The sequence below is a fragment of the Tenrec ecaudatus genome, chromosome 1 (genome assembly GCF_050624435.1).
Source record: "Tenrec ecaudatus isolate mTenEca1 chromosome 1, mTenEca1.hap1, whole genome shotgun sequence".
NCBI classification, from domain to species: Eukaryota; Metazoa; Chordata; class Mammalia; order Afrosoricida; family Tenrecidae; genus Tenrec; species Tenrec ecaudatus.
The window spans coordinates 214367490-214386519 of NC_134530.1; the positions used below are offsets into that span (position 1 = coordinate 214367490).

At 46.7% G+C, this 19030-nt stretch overlaps 1 protein-coding gene and 1 non-coding gene across 2 annotated transcripts in view; both read left to right on the top strand.

Moving 5' to 3' along the window:
• CRB1 (crumbs cell polarity complex component 1) overlaps positions 1-19030 on the top strand; it is a 218993-nt gene that overhangs the window by 194095 nt on the left and 5868 nt on the right.
• On the top strand, positions 11392-11558 carry LOC142438011 (U1 spliceosomal RNA). The gene has a single exon (XR_012782498.1). It is a non-coding gene; the product is annotated as a U1 spliceosomal RNA (small nuclear RNA).

A 19030-nucleotide genomic window follows, 5' to 3' on the forward strand; every position in this document is an offset into this window, starting at 1 on the left:
ATCCTTGCTGAAGGAACACATGCAAGCCTGAATGAGTCGTCCGTGCTGAAAAATCGTGGTGTTTCAGGATAAATAGGAGTTAGTTGGCGAAACAAAAGGCAGCCCTTCTGGTCCTGTGGGATCAGCGTTGAAGGGCTAACTGCAAACGTGGCGTTCCAACCCAGCAGCAGTGCTGCAGGCGAAAGTTGAGGCCGCCCACTCCTGTAAAGGTGGGTCGCCTGGGAAACCCCACCTAGAGCTCCTATGAGTTCAGCTCAGTTTTGTTTGCCGACTTATATTGGACAGACTGCTCAGTTTTCTGGGGGGAAAATGTGAGTTTTTCACAAAATGTTCATTTACATAATTTGTCACTAAAGAAATTAATTCACAAAAATGTTGTGCCTGCCAGAAAAGACAGGTCAGAATGCCCAAGTTATGTTAACAGGATAAACCCAGCATCCTGTTTATAATGATCCTTTGTCTTGGTTGGTTTTCGATGTTCTTTGTGTAACTGAATTTTGATATTGGCTAATTACCAATCAGTGTTAAGTGTTCTTCGGGTCCCCTGACCCCCCTACCAGCACCACCAACCAGTACATCCTGACCAATAGAGCAGGGTGAAACCACCCCCAGAGGGTCTTCACGGTTGTCCATCTTTCCAGAAGCAGAGGTCACTTTTTCCTTGAGATGGCCTGGTGAGTGGAACACATCAACCTTTCTGTTAACAGTACTTTAACCAGGGCCCTACCATGGCCTTGTCTTCTGAGCATAGAAAAGGAACCACCCAGGAAACAGCCTTCCCCAGGGACAGCTGACCAAGCCTTGGAGAGACAGAGGAGGAAGGAGAGTCGTGGCACTGGCCCAAAAAAGAGACTAAGCATCAGACCGATTGTGATGAGGCCCTAAGCAATGGGAATGGAAATACGCTGAGGAACTACCAGTGATACCTGAAGACAGGGGGTTGTTGGTGGGCGGGGTGGGGGGGGGGCGGGATGGGGGGTGTTAGAGGGAGGGGTGCGATGGGGGCAGTACAGGCAGGAGAGTCAGAGGAATGCACCGGGAGAAAAGCCCACCGTAGGACAAGCGTGGAGATGGCTTGTCTTTGCCCCAAGAGCGCCAGGAGTCGGAGCAGAGCTGACAGTTTTTCACAAACCCGGTTGTCAAGGAAGCCTGCCAGAGACAGTTTCAAAAGTGCTCCCCTTCCAAATGTGGTCGCAGCTAAAGAGTGGTCCAAAAGGCCGCTCCGGCTCTTCGCTGCCAATCCATCCTCCCTCCCTGGGAGCTGCTTGCCTGGAGGTGGACACTTACTCACCTGGAGACCCTGTGAGCCAGAACTCCCAGGGGCCCCCTTTTGGGAGCCCCCTACCATGAGATAGTGGCTTCCTCAGAGCCCCGAAAATAAAGGCGGGGAGTGAATCCTCCCAGGCCAGGCTCCCCGGGATGTCAGATGGAGCGGGGGGCGTAGGGCGAGGGGAGAGCCATCAGGGAAGCCTACAGTTCCCACAATAGCAACTTAGAGTTATGCAGACTCTTGTCATAGTGAAAAAAGAACGTACAAGTCGGACCCCACACAATTAACTCCTAATTTATGGTAGTGGGAAAAAGCAAGGTAGGAATTCAAATACGGCTTGGTGCGAGGGGGGATTTCCAGGGCAAGACCAGGAGGGGAGCAGGCTCCGAAAGAAGAGACAGACAGACAGGGCAGAGCGTCCTACCTTGAAAGAAATGAATCAGCAAGGTCTGGGATTGCTGAAGAAGGGAGGGTGGGGAAACAGCTCCAAGTAGAGACTTGACCTTGGGAAGTGAGCGCAGGAGCTTTTCAGGAAAGTTTTCAGAAAAGTGAAAACTGCGTCAGCGAGACATGGGTCTGGAAAACGGCAAGAGGAAGGGTTTGTGGTTTGTGCGGTTGTGTGGTTTTTGTTTGTCCCATCATGACGATGTACACGCTCATTCTGCAAGGAGCGCGTCTTTGGGAAACCTTGCCCACCCCCGGACAGCTCGCCCCTTTCAGCCTTCTTTCCTTCTGCAAACTCACAGAACAGCCACACACAGCCGGAGCCAGGCAAAGCTGCCCTTGCAAGGGTCATAAAACGAGGAGCTCAAACTGCGTCCCGCGGATTAACACTCCTGCAAACTCGCTGCCACCGCGCGTTGCCAACCCATCCAGAGGTTAGAGCAGGGCAGAACCGCCCCTGCGAGTAGGATGCCCCGTCTTTCTCCAGAGGGGCTTGTGGCTTTGAACTACTGACCTTGTGGATCACCGTGCACCAGGGCTGCTCCAGTAAAGATCAGAGCGGGGGTGGGGGTGGGGGTTTAAGCCTTCCTAACGCCGCCACTCTTCACACAGTTCCTGGTGTTGTGGTGACCCCCGACCATAAAAAGATTTCCGTTGCTCCTTCATCACTGACGTTTTGCTACTCATATGGATCATTGTGTAAATATGGGATAGGCAGGATGTATTTTCATTGCTACAAATTGAACATTATTAACACGTAGTGATTCATCATAGAAACAATAAGTAATTATATATTGTGAAATATTTATGTCTAATGACAAATAAATGAAATGTTGTCTTGAAGCACGGTGTGGCTTGGGTAACAGTCTTCACTCCGGGTGTTCATGGGTAGGTGTATCTGCATGTGGGTGGACCGTCCTGGAGACGGATAGAGGAGCGGTGTCTCGGTTCCTAAGACCGTCAGAAATATATGTTTTCCAATGATCTGAGGTGACCCCTGTGAAAGGGTCGTTCGCCTCCACAAAGGGGTCACGACCCACAGGTTGAGAACTGCTGAATTAGAGAGTTGGCAACACAAACTTCAGAAGTATAGAGGTGTTGGTGGGGAATATGTCAAGAAACATAGCTTCACATTTTGATGTATTTTTTAAACACAGATTCCTTGTTTTGTCTCAACTTTTTTTTTAAACTTATCCTCGTAGCTTCAGAAGCCAGGAAGTGCAGAAGGTCATGAGAACGTGGGCCCTTCACTGCCCAAAGGACGGCCTAGCACACAGGAAACACCAAAGCTCTGGCGCCAATGACCAGGGTTTTCTCCTGCTGCTTCTCCTGCCAAGAGCTATCTCTCCTCATAGTTCGTTGCCGTCACGATGGAGAGCTTTCGCATGTACCTCCTCATTCGATCCTAGTCATCTATGCACAGAATATCAGTTGCATTTTACAGTCGCAAACTCTCAAATCTCACGGCCATTGCCCCATAGGGACCCCATGGGAAGAGCAGACCCCTCCCCTGTGGGCGCAAGTAAGGAACGCGCTGAGGACAGAGATGGTGAGACCTGTCTGGCCTGTGTCATCCAGGGTCCGACTGTTTTCACCATTTAGGTTTGCAAATGCAAAAGATAGGCACAGCTGGCTGTATGTAAATTATTCTAATTTGCCGTTTCTTGAGGTTAAAGGGTATGTGTATTTGGCTGGTATGAGGACATGGCCCTTTAATTACCCAAACAGCACTCTTGCTCTATAGAAAGGAGCACCGGTGGCCCGCTGTTCAGCACTCACCTGCCTCAAGCAGGAGGAGCAGGCGGCTTCCTTGAAGATGGATAGCTCTGGGAATCCCGGGGAGCACTTTAGGCTGACACTGGCAGCCCGGAGTCAGAATCAACTGGAACACGACATGGGGGGGGGTGTCTTTGGGTTTGTTTTTTATTGTTATTGTTTTGTTCTGCCTTGAATTCCAGAAGTCAATATAAGCACCTCAATGTAAAAGCTTATTTGCCAAACCCTGAGTAATGATGAGACTCACGTTCACCTGTGAGGTGAGGTGAGTCAGTGTCACCAGAGAGCCTTATTAGTCTTCCTCCTTAAAAACAGAAGGGGTGGTGTTTTTCCATTGCTCCGGTCAGGACTGGGGAGCTGCTCCTTAGAAGGAGAAAGTGGAATTCGTTGAGAGAGGAGTAGTGGGGTGTAGAGAGCTGTGACTGCACCATGAGGGCCATAAAGTTGAACTGCGTCCGGCTGAGCATGGCTCGGCGGTCTGTTCACATGACAAGCACTGGCAGGGAGAGCAGACCGTGTCTTGTATACTGACTCACACAGCAGTGTTGGCTACAGTAAGGAGGGACAGAAACACCATCTTTTGATCAGTTTTCCTCTAGGGACTTGCTCACCGGGTTACTCATCCATTGACCACACATTGCAACCATACTAACATGATTCTTCCAAGTTTTCTTGGTTCCAAGTGAGGTCCAGATGCATGGATCTGCCGAACCTTCTCGTCCACTGGAGGAGTAGCCCGAGTGTCCCTGGGTGTACTGAGGGCTGCCCATCATTCATGTTGAGGGGCGCTGCATGTTTTACAGTGCTATTGAAACTCTAACCACCTTCACTGCGCTGTGACCTCGGCAGTTGGCAAAGGAGAAAGAGATGGTATTTTTTGCTTGAACATAGCTTTCCAAACATAGGTCTTGAAAAAATATGTTAAGACAAAAATGTGGCATGCCAAAAAATGTGAATTTGACCAATTGCTCCTCAGGCGAAAGATGAGGCTCTCTACCTGTGAAAGTTACAATCCAGGAACCAGACAGGGGCAGTTCTATCGAGCCACATGGTGTTGGCATTGACACAGTGGTGGTGAGCTATAGCACAGAGTAAGTAGGACAATTGGAATTTTTCTTACCAAAAAAAAGCTCTTATCAAGGAAAGGAGCAGATTGCTTTATGTCTTACACACACAGTGCTATCTTCGTGGACACTGTACATGGTATTCTAGAGGAACTTCGATTGTATCCGAAATTCCAGAAGCAGCAATGTCCTTATGCAACGAGACAACTTGCCTGCATTTTAGAGATTTTTACACCATTAGCTGTATCAACTGACACCTACTGGAGTTATGACATTATAAACACTATGTGTATCATTTACATATCATGATTATGTGTACATGTTTTCATAACCATTATGTACAGGCCATTTTATTTTACATTACAGTTACAAGGAACTGGGACCTCCCTTACGATGGTTTTGAGACTTCATGTCACAAAAGGAATATATCAAAACAGCTCTGTGCTGATCCCATGCTCTTAGAAAACGGAAACCCTTTAGCAGTGAGTGAAACATGAATGTCTCCCTTCCCATGAGTCCTAATAAGACAGTGGACTGCTTCAGGCAGCCAGGCCAAAGGAACCCATGCGTTTGGGGGAATTGCGTATGCATGCTCTGTCATCCAAAAGGATTAGACACTCTTACTTGGAAAGTCTTCAATGGAAGTACAAATTTTAATTATGCATAAATTTCAAACTTTCTATCAAAGTCAAATTGTGCTGATGTTAGTCATACCTAATCTAGGCATTGATTCAAGAACCTGCTGATGGAGTAAAAACTTCCTGGAAACTCGTTAACAAGAACTACAATTATCTACATCTCAGCAAATAATGTCAGAGTGTCATGTAATAATCTGCTGAGCTCAGGCAGCGCCCAGCCAATGAAGAAGCGCTCCTCTTGCCTTCGCTGTCAGTGTTTACAGTTGGAAGCAGTACATGGCTGCAATCGAAGTGCGACACCTAAAAAGGGAGCTGTTGCCTTGATGCCTTGTTTCCTGACACTGTGAAGCCCTAAAACAGTTACCTTCTTAATCATCGCCTGACAACATGGTGTTAAAACTGCAGGGTAGCACATGGCGGTTCTACACAAGCAACAACCCTGGAGAATTTTCCACGTTGTTTAGTTGTTTTATTTCTTGATAGCCCGCTGGGGTGTTAAAAGCATAGGACTGGAAGTTGTGAATGCTAGGTCCGTTTCTTTGTTTTCATGATGAATTTTTCAGTGTGTGTGCTGGCAGTGTTTGTGGGCATAGTTTACCTCCCAGATACCTACTGTGTGCTAAGCACCTTACTAGACCCTCACAGGCAAATCCTGCCACCCATTAGCCTGCTTCATGGAAGTTTACTCTCTCATGCAAAGTCATAAAAAAATGAAACAAACCTCTGTGAGCAGGGAGATATGGCTGGTTACATAAGCACTGTGCATCATGAGCGACCTGAAGCATGGAACAGCCATTCCTCTTCGCCCGGCATGCACATATGTCCAACAGGGGCGCACTGCTGAACGTACAGGGTGGGGTGGGGTTGTCCCTGTCCAGTGCTCTACCAACGCGTGCGACCGTGCAGTTGTGCTGGCTCTGACATGCTTGCATTACAGGTTTGCTGCTTACTTGCTGGGTTACGGTACTTTAAACAAATTGCGTTAAATTGTCTCTTAAATAAGGGCAGTAATCTCTAGATCATGAGGCTGTTGTGAAGATTAAGAAGTGGCATGCAAAACTCCAGGCACATACAGAGACCAAGAGGTCTCTGTAAGATGGAAAGTCGATGTGTTCTTGGTTCCCGACACCAGGAACGGCGTCTGCCCAGAAGGGAGATCAAGTTCAGCGACGGTCCCTAGTGACGGTTGAGCAACGTAATGGACCTGTGATGTCACGGAACGGCACCCGTGGAGATTATTGAAATGGCAGACGTTATATTGCCTTTAGTTATTTACCACAAATGTGGATATATTGATAACAGCGAACAAATCTTAGTAAAAGGAAAAATTAGAAACATCCAGTAGGGGCTCAACTTCTAAGAAGCACTTCATAGAACTGCCTTTTAAGAACGCGTGGTTTCTGCTCAAAGCGGGCGCGTGGGGAGTTGAGCGCGGCTGTGGCTCCCTGTCTCCCGTCGATGGTGCAGCTACTGCCCGTGGTGCTAATTCGCGACAGATGTCTTCCTTTGACACCCGGGGCTGTCAGTGGAATGCAAATGCGTCTCCTCGCAGCACTGAAAATCCTGCGGCTGTGGTTTCATCTGTGCTGCTCAAAACGGAATGACCCTGGAAAGAACAGGACGCAGAGCACGGCGGGGAATTGGCATCAATCCCCATAAACAGGATTGGGGAGGATTTTTGAAGCCTGGTGACTAATCTTGATTTTCTTCCTCTGGCTCCCAACACAGGCACATCCCTGAGGACAAACAACCTAAATGATGATCGAGTAGAAAAGTTATAGACCCAAAGGACATAGGAAAGCAAGGTGGGGGAGGTGAGGGTTATTCTCGGTTATGGGAAAGAGAAGAGGGTGTAGATCATGCCACAGCATCGAGGAAGCTGGATTTAGACTGAATTCTCATGTTCTGATTCTTTGGGGATTGAGAGGGCAAGATTCCCATCCCATAGTGTTGAAGCTAGGAGGGAGACAGTTTTTTCACAATCACTTCAAAATTAGAAAGAAAAAAAAGTAAACAATTACATTGTCAGTTTGACACTGAGGCTGAGAAAATGCAGTCATCGACCAGGATAATGTGGAAAAGAGCCTCTATTTGGGAACTACAGGCAGCAGAGTGTCGAGCTAAAATATAATCCAGCATTTCTGGCTGCTTCTCTTCCTGTTTCTCCACAAGGTTCCAGAGCTGTGTCGACAGCAGGGAATGTGACTTTCATTGTATTGTGGTAGGACTGCTCCGAGTCGTCAGTGGCAGACAGGAGTCGCCGTGCTGTTTGTCCATTCGGTCATTTATCGTCCAGGCGCAGAGCCCTGGGTACCCTGTGCTCCACCCTCTCTTGAACCAGGATCGCCTAACTCATTATGTCACCAGCAGATCCACATGTTTTGACTATCATGATGACTGTTTGCACAGACCTGCCCCTTCAAATGTTTCGGCATTTTAGTTTTACTGTCTGAGCTGATTTTATATAGACCGTTGCTTGCTGCGCTGGGTTTGTATGTAGAGATAGAGCCATTCTAGTGGAGCATAATTTCTTTTGGATAGATAGGGAAATGCTGTTAGGATAGATGTGTGTCCCCTCTGAGAGTGATTTAGACCCCTCCGGCATCCTTTTCTCTGATTGTGTTCTTGGTCCTTTAGGGAGATGGTAAATAAAATGTGTGTGTGTGTGTGTGTGTGTGTGAGAGAGAGAGAGAGAGAGAGAGAGAGAGAGAGAGAGAGAGAGAGAGAGAGAGAGAACCTATAGTTTTTTACCAAGTGGTTTATTGGGAATTTGAAAGCTTAGCTTTCAGAAGAATCCTGGAATTCTACAACTAAAGAACTAAAGACCATTTTAATCATGCTTAACAATGGGTGGTTGTTTTTTTAATGGAAGTCTATTTTTGCTGGTGCTAAGATACCTTTGTGTTGCACCAAGCTTAGCGCTCCCTTTGGGCCTGATCATCCTTTCTGTGTTGGGGCAACTTACCTTTTTGGACAGTCTCCAGCTGCTCTGAAGAGGGGAAGCTGTAGAGTGGGAGGGTTCTCATGAAAGCCTGTGTGTCTTCTGTCTTCAACTCAACAGACTCGGAAACTGATAATGGGACGTAAACTGGCAGTGACAATAGAAATCGCCACTTGTGATTGTTTAAGAGAAGAAGCAGGGCACAGCATTCGGCAGCAAACCACCTCAGAGGAAGGGTTTCATTGTCTGTGTTTGCTTTTTGAGATAAGGACGGAGGAAGTGGCCCGATAGATGACATAAACGATGACTTCGGTGGCAAGTTGCCCACGTGAAAGTCATCTATATTACACGGCTGACCTGATGCCACCCTTTATCACCACGCCAGGGGAAGCCAATTTGAGGCTGGTCCAGAAGGCAACCTCCAGAGTGGGGCCTGGGGCACAGCTGACATGAAGTGGCAGAGCTCGGTGGAACTTGGCGTGAACTTCTGCTGAGACACAGCAGGAGCTGGCACAGCTACCATCTGGGGTATGTCCGGCATTTAAGCTCCATTTGATTAATCAACACTTAGCAGGTATGGCAGAAAGAGCGATGCAGTTGGCCTTCCTTCCTGCACTGGTAATTCAACGCAGGTCTGAGGGATAAGTGCGCCTGGTTATTCAAAAGCTGGATTTACTGCAGTCTCCTCACAACTGTTGAGAATTAAACTACATGTGCTGCAAGTTAGGGGTGACCAGGGTATTTCATTATAGGAGGTTACACTAGCCCCCACCCTCACCCCAAAGGCTGGAATCTTTGCAGAGTTACTGAGGGACTTCTTTGGATGTAGACTTAGGCCAAATAATCTTCTGATAAGTTCGCCATAAATCCTGAGTAATAGAAACTTGGTGTTCTTAGCATATCTATTGGCTTTTTGATCATTTTTATGACTTTTCCTTTGGCTGGTCAAATTATCCTTATATGCTGCTAACGCTCCTCTGACATGGATTAAGTCAACACAGACCAATAGGCCTTCATTACTTTGGCAACTGGTTTTGATTTGGGAGCAATAAATACGATGACACAGACTAGATTACCCTCGTTGAAGGGTTATGTGATAAGCCAGAAAAATGTCAGGGATCCCGGGCTCATTTCCCTGCACTGCGTGAGAATGAATTAGTAGCAGCTTTTGACCAGCTGAAGAAAATTGGAAGGAAAAAGGCTTAGACATCTGCGTGAGAAAGGAGCCAAGAGACAGCTTTCACGTTGTGTGTTGGAGCCAGTAGGTCTCTTAACACCCACTGTGTGCCTGGCGCCGTGCTAGGCACTAGCAAGGGGAGGTGCAGGCTATATACATGAGGGACTGACATCCAGTGTGACCATGGGTACTATAGTGTCTGCGAGGGGAGATTATAGCAACAATGCGAGCAATAATGAAAATATAGTGAAGAAATGAATCAGCAGGGTCTGGGCTTGCTGGAGAAGGGAGTGTGGAAGAAACAAGATTTGTAATTTGTGGCACGGAGGAAATATTTTAGTATTTATTTACTTATTTATTATTATAATTGTTTCACCAACATAATTTGTTAAAACAGACAACAATAGTACAAAGAGCAGATGCATTCCCTTCACCAACTTTTAAAATACTTTGCCGTTATTGCTTCATCTCTAGCTATAAAGTGATTTTCTTTTTGCTGAATCCTTAGAGAGTAGGTCTCAGACCCGATAACGTTGTGCTATTAAATATTTCAGCAAGTAGACCCATGGGAAAGGACTTATTTCTACAGTCACGATGCTACAGCAATACTCAAGATATTGAATACTGATATTTGGCAGGCTCATGGCTAAAGAAAAGCGGGTTGCTTGTATCCCCCCACTGCCATCAGCTCTGTGGGAAGAAGACTTTGCGGTCTGCTTCCACAAAGATTGTCACCCAGACAGCCATACAGCTCTGTCACGGGGGTCTCTGAATCAGAACTGACTTGATGACAGCTGACAACAACACTAACATATTATCTCAATTTCCATTTGTCCCAATAACGTTCTTTATTATTTTTTTGTTTGTTTGGGACAAGTTGGGGCCCAATCCATTGCATTAGGTTGTCAGTGGCTGTGGCTTTTGTGTATCTTTTCATCTCGAGCTGTTCCTCTGCTCTTGTCACTCTTTTGCCACTGAGAATTCTTTTGCTTTGGAATTTAAATAGAAAAACAACTAACCAAGGTATCAATCCCCTTCTAAAATCTGCATATTACAGCAGAGAGAGTATAAGGAAACGCTAATCATTTTTGACCCTGCAAACTCCAGGTGGTTAGGAGACTATATTCCTATCTAGAGGCGCAGCTCTGAAAGTCTTTACAGAAACCTCTGACCACAGGGCTGTCCATGGGCCTGGGCACTCAAGTGTCTGAGGGCCAGGATACCAGACATTTTTCGTAAGTTTTGAGACAGAGCCCCACTTCTGCAAGGACCTGGAAGCTGATCAGGCTGCTGGGGTGGAGGCCTAGGTCCACACGCCCAACCCTGGGCTCCCCTTGGCTCCTGCAATTGGTTGGAAGCCGGTGCAATGCTTTGTTGTCATGCGGTTGTAGCCTTTGGGTTAAATGGTTGACATTCAACCATTTCAAGAAGTAGCACACGATCACACACCAATAACACTGAATGAAGAAGTCCAAGCTGCATGGAAGCATTAGCAAAAAAAAAAAAGAAAGGCTCCAGGAATTGAGGTAATACCAATGGAATTATTTCAACAAGCTGATGAAGCTCTGGAGCACTCATTCATATTTGCCAAGAACTCTAAAAGACAGCTACCTGCTCACTGAAGGAGACCCATATTTATAGCCAATGCACAGAAAGGTGACTCAACCGAACACAGAAACTATCCAACAATATCATTAATATCACATGCAAATACATTTTTGCTGGAGATCATTCAATAAAAGTTGAAGGAGTACATCGACAAAGAGCTGCCAGAAATTCAACCAGTGTTCCAAAGACGATGTGGAGGAGTGATAGCTGATACCCTCAGTGCCCAGGCCAGCACTGTCTGTCCCCGAACAGGCTCTCATGGCCGGCGAGGTCTGCCCTGCGGCTGACTGAGCAGAGGAGGCAGCAGCCGCTGAGGGCAACTGCTGAGTGTTCACCTGAGGTGCCCAGGTCATACAGCCCCTAACCAGTGAGCCCGCGGAGTGCCACACCTGTGGATACAGGTGTTTGGACATTGTCCAAATTACAGAGCAGATGTCCTATTTCATAAGACATATCGTGCATGTTAACAGCACATACTTAGCTGTCAGGGGAGATACCATGATCTCGAAGGTGGTTTTCCCAGGGCGAAGCTTATCCACTGCACTCCGGATGTGCTGACCCCTGTGATTTCCCCAAATGTGGGAAACTCGACTGCATGATTTGGGGGGGGGGGGGGGGCGGGAGGCTGCGTTTGCTCTCAAAAAAGGAACAGCACTTATCTTTACACAGAGAACTAACACTGAGGCTAATGAGCTTCAAGTACGTGGTATAGGCCACGGGTGCTGGGAAATAACCAACAGATACTCTACGTAGCATTGCTCATGTGGTTCTGGCCAGGACCTTCCTGCAGAGATGGCCTCTAGATGAGGTCCACGCCCCAGGTGTCTCGGCGCGACCCTGGCAAAGGGAGACCTGCCCCCAGTTCTGTGTCCTCTCCTTCCGTAGCTTTCCACAGACACCCAGGTGGCTTAGTTCCCAGAGGTTCTGTAACAGAATAAGTGGGGGGGGGGGGGGCTGGAGCAGAGCCCTATTGGCATCGTGGGTTACATGTTGGGCTGCTGACCACAAAATCAACAGTTTGAAACCGCCAGCCACCCTTGGGGAGCAAAATGAGCCTGTCTGCTCCCATATAGATTTACAGCCTCAGAAACCCACGGAGGCCGTTCTACCCAGTCCATAGGGTTGCCACGAGTCAGGGCTGTGTGTGTGTGTGTGTGTGTGTGTGTGTGCGCGCGCGCGTGTGCACAGGCTATTACTCTGAACAGTGTCAGCAGGCTCAAATCTCTCTGAAAGCGGGAGGCAAGAACGTCCTTCACTGTGTCACCTGTCTTGCAGTTCTTCACCTGCGTCTGTCTTGCATGTTTGTCCAATCTTGTCTCCTTCTGTACAGGACACCATTCACATTGGATTAGCACCACCTCGCGCTAGCTTAACTGATAGAGTCTTTCAAAGATTCTGTTTCCAAGCATGGTCGTGTTCACCGGTACCAGGAGCTAGAAGTTCAACAAATCTTTGAAGGAAAACACAATTCAGTTCATAATAGTAGACAAGCAGAGAATGTGCCAGAAACAGCGTGGACATGCCACCTGTCACCTTAAATCAACTGCATCATGGTGCTGCCTTCTGTCTGGAGCACCCACTTTCCTCCACCTTCTCTTCCTGGCCACTTCCTTCTGAAAAGCTGAAGGGATGTCCTGAGGCGCACCCTGCTTTCTCCTTCCATGCCACTTGAGCTCGCCTCTCCCCTGTAATTGTGAATGCCTGAGGCACCCTGCGGCCCCACGACTATATGGTGAATGTTTTCAAGAGGATGACTATGCCTATTAATCCCACTCCTCCTGCACTTAACCTGACGCTAGGAACACACTCCATAAACATTTGAATGAATGAATGCAGTAGCTTCACCCCCATTAAATTTCAAGCCTAGATGAAATTTCTTCATAGAACTGAGAAGAATTTAGTAATGCCTCCAACCGTGCAATGAGCATCACACGTGTGAGTCAATAACACTTGATGATCCCACTTTGCGCAAAGCACTGCACTTTGAGTTATTAGGATGCTCTGAACGATATGGATCTTCATCCCCCTAAGCTGTGAGGGAGGGTAGATGTTGGCCGAACCCGCGAGAGGAATGGCAGGCTTCCCTGCACACTCAGCGCCTAGCAGCCCTCATTCTAGCTCCCGTATGCGCTTTGCATCCTCCAGGGGAGGGGTAGAACTGGGTGGGTTTCCGGGAGGGGTGGGTTATGAAAAGTGCAGATGAAGATTGAGCTGTGTTGCACTGAGGTGCCATCCAGTCCGTCCTGACTCCCAGAGACCCCAGGGCAGAGTGATGTGCACCCTCCCATTCGATGTGTGAGCCGATGGTTGCAGCTGCTGTGTCAGTCCACCTCAGCGAGTGTCCTCCTCTTTGTCACTGACTCCAGCAAGCATGGCGCCCTCCTCCAGGGAGTGGTTGCTCTTGATAACGGCTCCAAAGGGAGATGAGGTCTTCTTATGTTGTCTCCCGCTCTTACATTCTGAACGTATTTCTTCTGAGAGGGTTTTGCTCATTCTTCTGGGGGTCCATGGGATAGTCAATATTCTTTGCCAACCCCATAATTCAAATACGTTCTTCCTTGGCCTTTATTCACTTTCCAGCTTTCAATTGCATATAAGATGGGTAAAAATACCGTGTCTTGGCTCAGAAGCACCTCATTCTTCAAGGGCACATCTTTGCTTTTGAACACATTAAAGAGGCCTTTTTTAAGCAGATTTCCCCAAAACATCATTTGCTGTTTTCATGAACATTGATCAGGTGTCCAAATAAAATAGAATCCTTGGCGATCACAATCTTTTCTTCACTTATCATGATATTGCCTATGGGTCCAGTTGTGAGAAATTTGTTTTCTATGCATTGAGGTGTGTACTCCATACTGAATGGTATAATCTTTCATCTTCATCAGCAAGTGCCTCCGGTCCTCTTCACATTCAGCAAGCAAGGCTGTGTCATCTGTCAATCACACGTTGTTAAGAAACCTGCCTCCAATCCTGACGTTAAATTCTCCTTCAAATAGTCTGGATTGCAGACTTTGAACTTTGTTACAAAAAGGAAAGGAAAAATAGGACAGAATGGAGGACCTGTTTTCTGATAAAGAAGGTATCAATAGGAGCTGATTCCAGTTCACTCGATGGCTGATACACATAATTATTCTTGCTAGAAATAGGGTATTGGTGCATACGCAAATGTGGTGAAGAACACTGATGGAGCCCGGCTATCAAAAGATATAATATCTAGGATATTAAAGGCTTGAAGGTAAACAAGCAGCCATCTAGCTCAGAAACAACAAAGCCCACATGGAAGAAGCATACCAGCCTGTGTGATCACGAGGTGTCGAAGGGATCAGGTATCAGGCATCAAAGAACATAAAATCAAATCATTGTGAATGAGGGGAAGTGTAGATTGGGGACCCAAGACCCATATGTAGGCAACTGGACATCCCCTTACAGAAGGATTGGAGGGAGGGGATGAGCCAGTCAGCGTGCAGTGTAGCGATGATGAAACATACAACTCCCCTCTAGTTCCTAAAAGCTTCCTCCCTTCCCCCCACCCCACTATCATGATCCCAATTCTACCTTACAAATCTGGCTAGAGCAGAGGATGTGAACTGGTACAGATAGGAACTGGAAACACAGGGAATCCAGGACAGATGATCTCTTTAGGACTAGAGCTGTGAGTGGTGATACCAGGAAGGTGGGGTGGAAAGGGGGAACCTATTATAAGGATCTACATATAACCCCCACCCTGGGGGTGGACAACAGAAGAGTGGGTGAAGGGAGATGTTGGACAGTGTAAGATTTGACAATATAATAATTTATAAATTATCAAGGATTTATGAGGGAGGAGGGAATGGGAGGGAGGGGGAAATGAGGAGCTGATACCAAGGGCCCAAACAGAAAAGCAAATGTTTTGAGAATGATAGTGGCAACAAATGTACAAATGTGCCTGACACAATGGATGTATGGATGGATTGTGATAAGAGTTGTATGAGCCCCCGATAAAATGATTAAAATAAATAAATAGATGGATAGATATGGAATACAGAATTAGAATTAGAAGAAGAAAGAAAGAACGAACGGACGAACAAAAGAAAGAGTTGAGTGGACTATTCCTGAGGGGAACCCACCCTAGGAAATGGGAACTTATTGAGGACTTTGGTTTTTACAACAAACATTTTAGACCGGATATGGTTAAGTTTGATCGAGTGGCTTTCGCCGGGGTCGGAGCCAAGGAAGCACGGTCATTCTTTCTGTTTCCTTGGGTCTTTGGAAGGAGTGCTGGCTTAGGACGGAGACTGCAGAGGAAGAGAGAATAGCTAGAGGGTGGGTTCGTTATGCAGGTGCAAGATTGCAGTGGTTGTTGGGTCAGTTGAATCCGTTCTTGACTCCTGCTGAGCCGTGGTGAGGACAGAGCTGCCCCATCGGGTTTTCTCGGCTGTAATATTTATGCAGGAGGAGGTCACCAGGTGTCTCTTCCAGAAAGCCGCTGGGTGAGCGCAATCCACCAATCTTTAGCTTAGGAGCTGAGCACTTGGCTGTTGGTGTCATGAGGGCTCCTCAGGTCATATAACTTGACATTTGACATACAGTGTCAAAGCCAAGGTTATGAGTATGTCCATGCTAAAGGAGAGCATCTGAGCATAAAGACAGGGGACTTGGTTATGAGTGGAGAGGGCAAGAAGACATGGAGGGGATGAAAGGAGTCAAGATTGTCCAACTCCATGTGTGAGCACCTGGTGGTGCTGTAGAAACCACACTCTGGCTCTTCCGCCCGCAGCCACTGTTTTCTAGAACAGAGAAAGAAAGGAGGAGAGGAAAAGAAAGTCTGAGCGCTGACAACAATGAGACAGCAAGGTAAGCGCTGTCTTTCTTGGGCAGGCTTACTAAGCTTCAAATGAATTTCCCCACATCTTTGATTGTTTCCAGGGGTACTTGCCACACCTTACATAATGGGGACTCCATCCCTATCAGAGGCCGTGAATTTGTAAAGAGGCTTTGATTCTGTTGGAAGGAGAGAGACAAGAGCCAACAATTTTTTTTCCCATTAAGGGCTCTTACAGCTCTAATCACCATCCATCCATCCATCCATCCATCCATCCATCCATCCATCCATCCATCCATTGTGTCAGACAAATCTGTCCATATGTCACCATCATCCTTTTCAAAACATTTTCTTTCTAATTGAGCCCTTGGTATCAGCTCCTCATTTTTCCTCCCTCCCCCACTCTCCCTTCCCCATGAACCCTTGATAATTTATAAATTATTATTTTTCATGTCTTACACTGACCTCTGACTCCCTTTACCCACTTCTCTCTGCAGTATAGCAGAGACTAAACACATGACTTTCCTCTAGTTCTTTAAGGCTTCCCCCCACCCACCATCCCTACTATCATGACCCCACTTCTACCTTACAAATCTGGCTAGACCAGAGCATGTACACAGGTACAGATAAGAGCTCAAAACACAGGGAATCCAGGACAGATAACCCCCTCAGGACCAATAATGGGAGTAGTGATACCAGGAGAGTAAGGGAAGAGTTGGGAGGAGGGGGAACCAATCACAATGATTGACATTGTTGAGAGACAATCCAAACCAAACTCACTGCCACTGAGATTCTGACTCATAGCTTTTTGACGCAGCCCCTCCCCGGCTGGACTGGCTTGAGATGGAAGGGTCCTGGGATAAATACTTCCTTCCAGGACTGGCTTCCCTGACCTGTCACATCTCAGCCCACCTTCTCCATTCCCAGGCCACGGTGACAAGCCCCAATCCATATAAATATAGAGAGTTGCAATCACTCAGTGAGAACTGATGAGAAAGAATTTATGTTGGATTCCCTTGGCGGGGGGCCTGGCCTCCCCATTGTGTTGTTCTTAGGCACCCCAGCAGAGCTGCTGTGTTTGTGGGGAGAAGCAGAGAAGCCTGAAGAAGAGATGAAAGGGTGCCAATGAAAAAATAATACTGGGCATGCAGCTCCCTCCTCTGCCCCCTGCTGTCTGTGTGCTGCTCAGAGTGACAGGCAGGGTGGCCCTGAGATCACCACATTGTAAGCCTTTCATTTGGTCAAAGGAGCATCTGGCCTTGGTTGGCCCCTCATTGGGTCAGATAATTCTAAGTCCTCTCTTTTAGCTTTTCATAACCTTATCTTCCCTGCCACCCCTCCCCCTGCCTTTTACCTGTAAAGCAGACAGTGTATTTATGGTTGAAAATTGACTGTTGTGGCAATATTCATTGCAGAAACAGAATCCTGGCACTTATTCAATTTACTAAGGAAACGCTTCTTTCTGGCTGTCCACTGCTAAGTCACAGATCAAGGATTCAGGTCAGTGTGGGAAGTTTTCACCATCCATCAAACTGAGGATCTACTTGCGACAATACTCAAGAACTGCTTTCCTGGGTCTTCTATGTGGAAGATTTGCCTCTCACTATTCTTTGGGAGGGGTGCAGGGAGAGTAAAAGGATTTTCTTTATTTTGTTGTGTATATACAGAGGGAAGATAAACATTTTAAAAAGCTTTATAAAAGGACAACACATTTAATGTGATTCTTCCATTGATACCAATTCTCCTACCAATGCATCACGGTGTTCATGTCTGCTAATATAACACTGAAGGAACACACGCACCACAGGCTCATTTCTAAACGCACCTGTTGATGCTGGAATACAACCTGGGATGCTCAGACCCACACCGACACCGTTATGTCCCTTCTTACATTGTCAGCACTTGTCTTTCTACCTAATGGTTACACCACAAAGTTCCAGAAGTGCTTGAAGTTGTTTGCCCCAATACAATGTTTGCCAGAAGCCAGTTTTTAACCCCCAAGCTGGCTATTGTCACTTTAATTGTTGTTGTAAAATGATCTGTCACATGACATTGCCAGTGCATGTTTTTCACGTGTATACTTTGGTGAGACCAGAGATGCTAATCATGTTTTAGTGGCTGGTGTTTTAAATCACAGAAATGTTTCTGCTGGTTTTACATAAAATAGATAGGTAAATAGATAGTAGCTGGCTAGATAGATAGATAGATCAATTAATTAATCAATCTCTTAATCTATACATCAACCAACCAGCTTAGACCTAGTGGTGCCAGTGTTTAACACGATCAGCATAAACAATAGGTTGAAAGTTTAAGGCCACCCCAAGGTACCACGGAAGACAGGCCAAGCAGTGTACTTGCAGAATTTCAGTCGTTGAAGAGATAATGACCATAGAACTGCTCTGCCCTCGATGGCCTTGTCATGCGTGTCCTCCCCTCGCTGGCGCTGGCTCCCCCAAGAACGGGGAGAATGGTGGCGGCGGTGGCGGCAGGGGCTGTGTGGGTGGTTTTTCCTTTCCTGGATTTAAAGCAAAGCTTTAATGTTTCCACCTCCTTTTCTTTGGAAATGTGAGCTCACATTTCCCATGAAATCCTCTAATCTTCCTATTTTTTTTCAGGGAAACTTCTGATGTGTTTATTATTTTCACATTCTTCTGAAGCCTGTCATCAGCCCTAAATATTATGACAGCCAGATCCTGATGCTAAAGAGAGAATTCTCTCTCTCTCTCTCTCTCTCTCTCTCACTTTCCAGACATGCAGCTCATTTTGTATTTTCCGAGTCAGATGAACCGTTCAGCAACCAGCTAGGGAGGGAACGGTGGCTCCTGATGGAACCACGTTGCACAACCTCTGGCAGCCCCGAGTCCTTTCAGTGAGGTGGTGACAGTGATGTCCCTAAAAGAGGGAAGCGTGGACCACACCAAGCGACACCATCCAAATGAGTGAGGCCACATGAGTCCGTATCAACTGTCTGAGCAATGTATCATCAGAAATGTATTATTTTTATAAAACAATCCTGTAGCTGGTTATAACAATAAAAAGACTTTTCATAATAAGGCCAGTATACTCGACTGGGTTTTCTAGTGAAACAATCCAGTGACACTCAATTACGTATAAGAAAGCATTTTATATAAAGAAATAATTGCAGATCAAGAAAGCATCCAAGCCCAGTCCAACTCAAGTTTTTAAGTTGGATACTTGTCCATTCAGACTTATACAGCCACATGCCAGTGCAGTAGACTTACGCACCAGGAAGCAGAAAGGTCACAGGCCGGTGAGTATAGACTCTTGTGGATCCAACCTTAGTGGCTCCA